Source organism: Vombatus ursinus, unplaced genomic scaffold, assembly GCF_900497805.2.
Source record: "Vombatus ursinus unplaced genomic scaffold, bare-nosed wombat genome assembly UNPS02014801.1, whole genome shotgun sequence".
In the NCBI taxonomy this organism is placed as follows: Eukaryota; Metazoa; Chordata; class Mammalia; order Diprotodontia; family Vombatidae; genus Vombatus; species Vombatus ursinus.
Genome location: NW_020954579.1, coordinates 2,372,231 through 2,379,260, shown reverse-complemented (window position 1 = coordinate 2,379,260; position 7,030 = coordinate 2,372,231).

Below are 7,030 nucleotides of genomic sequence, written 5' to 3'. Positions count from 1 at the left end.
TCCTCTGAAGTTTATTAGATGTGTGAACCTTAGGCAAATCATAACTTACATGGGCCTCGATTTTGCTAAAAAATGAGGACCGGCTGGCCTTTGGGGTCCCTTCTAACCCTAGATCTTTGCTCCTATGTAAGACCTGAAGACTTTTGATAGGATCTTTAATTTCTTAGGCCGGGAATTTTCCCTACCAAGATTACAAATGTCTGCAATTTAATAGATAAGATTAGATAAAAGGCAGCTAGGTGGCGCCATAGTGCACAGAGTGCTGGGCCTGGAGTCAGAAAGACTCATCTTTCTGAGTTCAAATGTGGCCTCAGATGCTTACTAGCTGTGTGACCCTGGGCAAGTCACTTAACCCTGTTTGCTTCAGTTTCCTGATCTGTAAAATGAGCTGGAGAAGGAAATGGCAAACCACTCCAGTATCTTCACCAAGAAAACCCCAAATGGGGTTATGGAGATTTGGACACGACTGAACAACTGCAGCAGAAAGTTGCCTAAGTTTCAGAGAGGGTCACACAGTTATATTATCTGAATTTGAGCCCAAGTCTTCTAACTACACGTTCATTAGATCACACTGCTTTTCATTATGTATGAAGATATTTGTGGGATCTGGGATAAGGAGCTTGTAGGATAGGTGAATTTAAGAAAGAGGCAGTCTTCAAACATACTTTTCTTGAAGTTTCACAACGTTCCAATTTGTTTGTTTGCCTAGGTTGCTCTTTTGGGGATTATCTAGAAAGACACATGCTTTTTCATCAGATCCTTTCATAGATACATCCCGCATCCAAATGAAGCTGATTACAAAGTTGATAAAGTTAGAGTCTGGACCTGGGATTTCACAGGTTTAGGGAACTTCCCCTATCAGTGCAAGATGATCAATCTCTTTTCTGCAATTTATAGCTTTAGAGAGTTGTCTAGGGCACTGAAAGGTTAAGTCACTTGCCCAGTCTCACACAGTCAGTATGAGTCTGAGGCAGGACTTGAACCCAGGTCTTCCTGACTTCAAAGTCAGCTCTGTCTCCATTATATCATGCTGCTTCTTAATAATGAAGTAATAGGAATTTATGAAGGTAAAGACTCTAGGAGGATGAGTTCATCCCAAGGCATTAGGATTCTAAGAAGGAAGTTCAATGGCCCATTTCTCTAATGTGTATCTGCTTCTCCAATGCATTTAATTTTGTAATGAAATGAAGACATAATCTACTATTTCTCTAGACAAAATATAAAAATGTGTTACGAATATCAGCAAAATTGTCATACAGATAACTTTGGGGGGGGGGCTCTACCAGGTCAAATCTAGCCCTATATCTAAGATCCTACTATCCAAATTAAGAGTTGCACTCTCCACTCAGACAACATTGTGAATGAAGTCACTGTCTTTCATTCAAGATTAATAAAACACTAACATAAGTTTTCATTTTGTGAGGCTTTATAGAGAACGTTTCTGAGTTTTTCTGTGGTGACTGGCGTGGTGAAATGAGATGATAAAGAGATGGTTGTTGGTAGTGATAATAATTAAAGGTTCTTGCACTTGAGATAGAGATCAGAGCTGTAACCAGGGTGTGGTGACTTTACTTTTTTCCCAGGGCACTTGCGTTTGGGGTGGGGCATGTTTCCTCCAGATGGCCCTCCAGAGGCTGCCATCCCCCTGCCTGTGGCCCTCTGCAACCCTCAAGCAACAAGGGTACAAAGTATCATGCATAGGGTCCTATTGCTAAGATGTTCCTCTCCCAGGGACCTCTTTCTCTCCCAGTCCCCTCAGGGGCACAGGCTAGATCATCTGAAGCCTGGGGACAATCTCATACTTGCATTTGGACTGTCATTTGTTTTGTCACTCCCACTGGCCTCCTCCATCAAACTGTCCTCTGCCCAATTACTGCTGCTTCCTCCTACAACTCTTTCTGTGCCATGAGAAAAAAAAAAAGCTCTGGTGGAGCTATGTAGTAAACTTAGAGTATAATTAACCAAGAGCTAGAGAGTCTAAGGTCATTTGAGCCTAGATCCTTCTTGGTGGTAATCTCCAAGCCACTTTGATGTTTAGTGTTATTAACTGTAGTTACATGTCTCTCCTTCAATACCTGAGGATGGATGACACTTAATTCTTCAATAAATTCCTATTTCTTTATGTGGCAGGCAGCATATCCATTTACAACTGGTTCCAAGGCTGAAATTTGGCAATAGATAATTTTGGCTTAGGAGAGTGCAAACTTTTCTCTTACTTTGGGTTTGCTTAACAAGATTTTCTTGAACAAAGAAGCAGATTAACCCAAACACTGTTTAGTTGTGCCAGCCTATCTTTCCAGGCTGATTACACAATATTCCCTTTCACATACTCTAGGGATTCTAAGTTCCAGCCAAATTGGCTTACTTGCTGTTCCCAGCATGCAGCATTCTATCTCCCTTCTCTACACCTTTGCTTCCAATGAGCCTCTTCAGGGCTCAGCTTAAGGGCTACTTCCTACAAGAGTCTTTTCATGATTTCCTTTCTTTTTTCTCTTTTTTTTTTGTGAGGCAATCTGGGTTAAATGACTTGCCCAAGGTCACACAACTAGTATGTGTCAACCTGATTTCCCCAGTTGTAGTGAAGACCCCCACAAGATTACATTGTATTTATATTTGCTTATCAGTGGACACCATTTTCCCACAGTAGACTGTAAGCTCTTTGAAGTTAGGGAAGATGTTGTTTATCTCTTTACATCCCCAGTGACTGGCACACAATACTTGCTTAAATAATGCTTATTGAACTGAATTGAATTGTTTTAAAAATATAAATATAGTGGGGAGTGTTGGTCTGGAGCACTTCTCAGGACCTCATCATGATTTCAGGTTTCTTCTGGTGAATTATATTCTCCAGTCCCTTGTTAATGGTCACGTGAGAGCAGCTCCTAGAAGTTCCTTCAGTTCCCATGATGGGGATGGGAAGGGGGAATGTGATTGGTGACTGAGCCTTGAAGAGCTGCTCATTTTTGAGGTTACAAAGGATTGAAGAGAGATGGGTTCTGTTCTCTTTTGATGCAATTTCTTTGTTCAGATATAGTTAACACCAGCCCTCCTTTGGTCTTCTGCCCCTCCCCCTACTCCAGGGAACAATGATGACTGCATGCACATGGCAGGAAGACCATGAACTTTCTTGCCTAGGCCATCCTGAAACTAAACCTCAAGTCACTGACTGGTTCTTCCATTTTGAGTTTCTTTCTCTGAGCCCAGGTCAATGAATACCAATCTTGAGAACCAGATATTTCTAGACTTGATCCCCCAGATTCTCAAACTAATCTTATGGGTTTAAGAGGTTGGGAGCTGGCTGTCCAATGGAAGGGGTTTACTGTAAGAATACCCTTTTCAGAAGAGATGACCACCATCTGGATGATGCTATAGCTTAAAAGCATGTAGCTATAACCAATATAGCTAGATGCTTCTAGACCAGCTGGCTCGATCAGGCAAATCACTTTTGTGAATTGCCCAGACAGTCCATATCCATGATGAATGTATGATATTTGTTCAGCAGTTCTGCAAGCACACCTTCGGGGAGAGTATAATAGAAGTGATGCGTTATTGTTTCCTGTTTTTAATATTGTTAATACACATCTATGAGTCCTTTGTCCATTAAGCCTTTCTTTCGTGATGGAGGAAAAAAGTAGCTGTCCCATTCCTGATATGTACCTCTTTGTACAATGAGTACCTTTCTATGACCCATTCTATTAACTTATTTTGGAGAGACCCTAGTTATGACCCATACCTAACCTTGTTTTAAGAGATTGCTCGTAAGATTCTGGGATTGGGGCATAATGAACCAGAGTCATAGACAGAAACTTGACTTCTCTCTTTGGAGTTAGGCTCTCCAAGGATTTTACCTGTCATGTTAAGTCCAGAAAGGTAGCTTCCCTTTGTTGGGAGGGAAGGCCTTGGACTAAAAGTAACACAAAGTTTAAAAAAAAATAACAGCATGGACTTAATCAGATTTATTTTATCTCTTGATAATAGTGTAGGATCCATAAATTACTTCTAGGGAACTATAAGTCCCCAGAAAAGTATATTGCTGCAGTACATTTCCAGGCTGCTGCCCTGGGAGGTTAGCATAAGCCATCTGTAATCAATAGCCAGAAGCTGACTTAAATCTTTCCCGAAACACAGTACTTAGTAATGGAAGGATGTAAGAGACTAGAAATGACTAAGAGGATTGTATACAGAGTAGCAGAATGCCATCCATAATCATTTACACTTTTTATTTGGAAAAAAAGGCAGTCCAAGGGCAATGGTTTCTTTTAGTATTAACACTGGATTCCATCCACAATGAACCAGGACGCTTCATGACGAGGGACCTTCCATCCTCAGATCTTTCCAGTTCTGGAAGTTCAAGTATGTGGAAATTCGCTTCTATTAGGAAAAAGAGTGACTTTGCTTTGTTTTTCTTTTAATCCTGAAATCAGATGAAGATTCCTGAGTTCTGAACCTGCAGGCAGGCAGACACTCAAGACATTTATGACCCTGTTTTAAGATTCTCTTTCTCACCCCCATCCCCCATTAACAATTCAATCAATGGTCATCTTAAAGTGGTCGAGGTCCAGTCCTTATAAAGACTGACGGCTAGAGATTTCTCCACTGTCTTGATTTAAAGAACTGGGCAATACAGGGATCTGAGCACAGCTAACAGCCCTGGCCAGTCCAATGCTTGGAGCTATACAATATATACATATATATTACATAGTCCCTTTAAAACAGAACTTTAAAAAAAAAAAAAAAGCAAAAACCCAAACCCAAAACAAAAAAACTAGGCCAACTTATAAAGGTGTCTCCAAATGACTCTGGGGAAAGATGCTTGACCCAAATCTTTAGACCAGGCTTTGAAGATATTAAAACTGAAATCATATCTGGCTTTAATGGAAAGCTGAGGAAGTGCTTAGTCAAGGTAAAAATGCTACTGCACTCAGTTACTCATTCACTCAATTATACTCATGGTTTGACCTCAGAAGTTCAGGATGGTTTTGGATGTACCTTATAGGTAAATTGATTTTTTTACATAAAATTATTAAGTGCTAAATTGTAGGAAAGATTATTAATTTGTTTGAATCTAGCCTTGAATGACAAGAAACCAGATGTGTATTGCTTAGAGATCAGACTAGTTTAATGCTTAAGTTAGGACTCTGGGTCATACCAACCCCAGAAAATTTCAGGGGACCCATAGATTGATGTTTGGCAGTTCCATTCAATTTCTAGTTTCCTGAGAAGTACATTTTAATTAATCTATGTGAAGTTTAATTAATCTATTGTGCCTTATTTGGAAAACTTGTGTATTAACCAATCAGCTAGTGTTTCTTTGTTCCTTTGTTTGAATCCTATATAGTTTAGAGGTAGGTGGATGGGAGGGCAGAGAGGGGACAAGCCACCTATTTTGACTCTCTCCTATGAAGGACAACTTAATAAACTTCCTAAATTCCTTTTGTTCAGGAATCTTTTGTTCTCAGCTTACAATTCACAGCGGGATGGCAAGCCTCCTGAATGGATTACTCCTTTCCCTTTAAGTGGAGGCTAGTATTGCTTATAACCTGATTTTATCTCTGTACTGACCTTCTTTTCCTAAGAGTTTCTGAGCATGGAGGGCCTTTTTTCTTACAACTTGAGCTCCTATTAGAGGTTTCCCTGGGATTTCTTGGCCTTACTGGGGAGCAGGTTATTGTTTAACAGAAAGAAGTCTCAGACTTGGTGCTATGTTTCCTGTGACTGACTTCTAATACCCCCTAGTCTGGGACCAGCATTGAGAATAGTCATCAGACTCTTGGGAAAGGAACTCAACCAATATTCTTTATGAGTGGAGGAAGCTTATTTGACTTCAGAGACAGAAGCCCCTGCCCTTCTCTGACCACCCTCAACTAAATTCAACTATTTCCTTAAATCCTGTCTTTATGGTCAGTGTGGTATGACGTATATTGAGCACTGGCTTTGGCACTAGAGGACCCAGGCTTGAGATGGGGCTCTGCTATTTGTTATTTGTGTGTCCTTGAGCAGCAACTGAGTTTTTTTGTTTTATTTTTTATTTATTTATTTTTTTTGTATTTATATCTCCAGTCCTTGGCACATAGCTTGCTACCGCTTAATAAATGTTTATTGTCTGCCTGCCTTCTCTGGGCCTCAGTTCCCTTATCTGTTGGACTAGATGTTCCTCTGATATTCCTTCTAGCTCTCGATCTATGATCCTATTTCCTGAGGATCCTTCACACTTGGGGGATTGTGTCTTATGAAAAATCACACTAAGAGAGCTTAAACATAAAACAAAGCCACAAAGAAAAGCTGGGAATCTTTTGGTAGCCATCCAATACGCCAGAAACACAATGGCTTCCGTAAAGTGCCATTAGTTCATAGAACTATGGAACTAGAAGAGACTTCAGAGTTTCTCTTCGATAAGGAAACCAAGGCCTAGGAAAGATTAGTGATTTGCCCAAGGTCACACAGACCGTATCAAAGGCAGGATTTGAAGGAGGATCCTCTGTCTGGTCCCAGAGCTCTTTCCACTGTACAGAGTGCCTTGTATTCCTGGCCGTTTCTGATTGTCTAGGATCAGAATTCTGAGATTAAGGATAAAATCCGTACTTCTATCATGCCAGTGGTTTTCAACCTGAGTTACTCCCTGTACCTGATTCATCTGGCTCACTTTAAGCCAAAGTTGGAGAAGAGGTGGTTTAGAAAAAGGAGAATGCTTAGTTCTGTTAAAATGTCATTGTTGTTGGGTAAACAGGCAGTTCACCCAATCACCTCCTGTGTGCTGAGTGCACAGTGATAGGTTTCACGAAGGAATATATCCTCTGTCCTCTCTTTAATGAATACAGATGAGTAGGGCTGGCATGTTGCCCTACACCTCTCTGACCACCGGCATAGCAGATGCTTTACTTAACCCAGACTGGATGGTGTGTCAAGCACCTCCTGATTCCACTGTGGAACCTTATATTTGGCAGAGTGCCTCCACCAACTCATTAATCCAAAGCTTGAAGCACTTACTTTTGCAGAATCCAGAGTAGTAGGGCTCAGATTGGGAAAACGC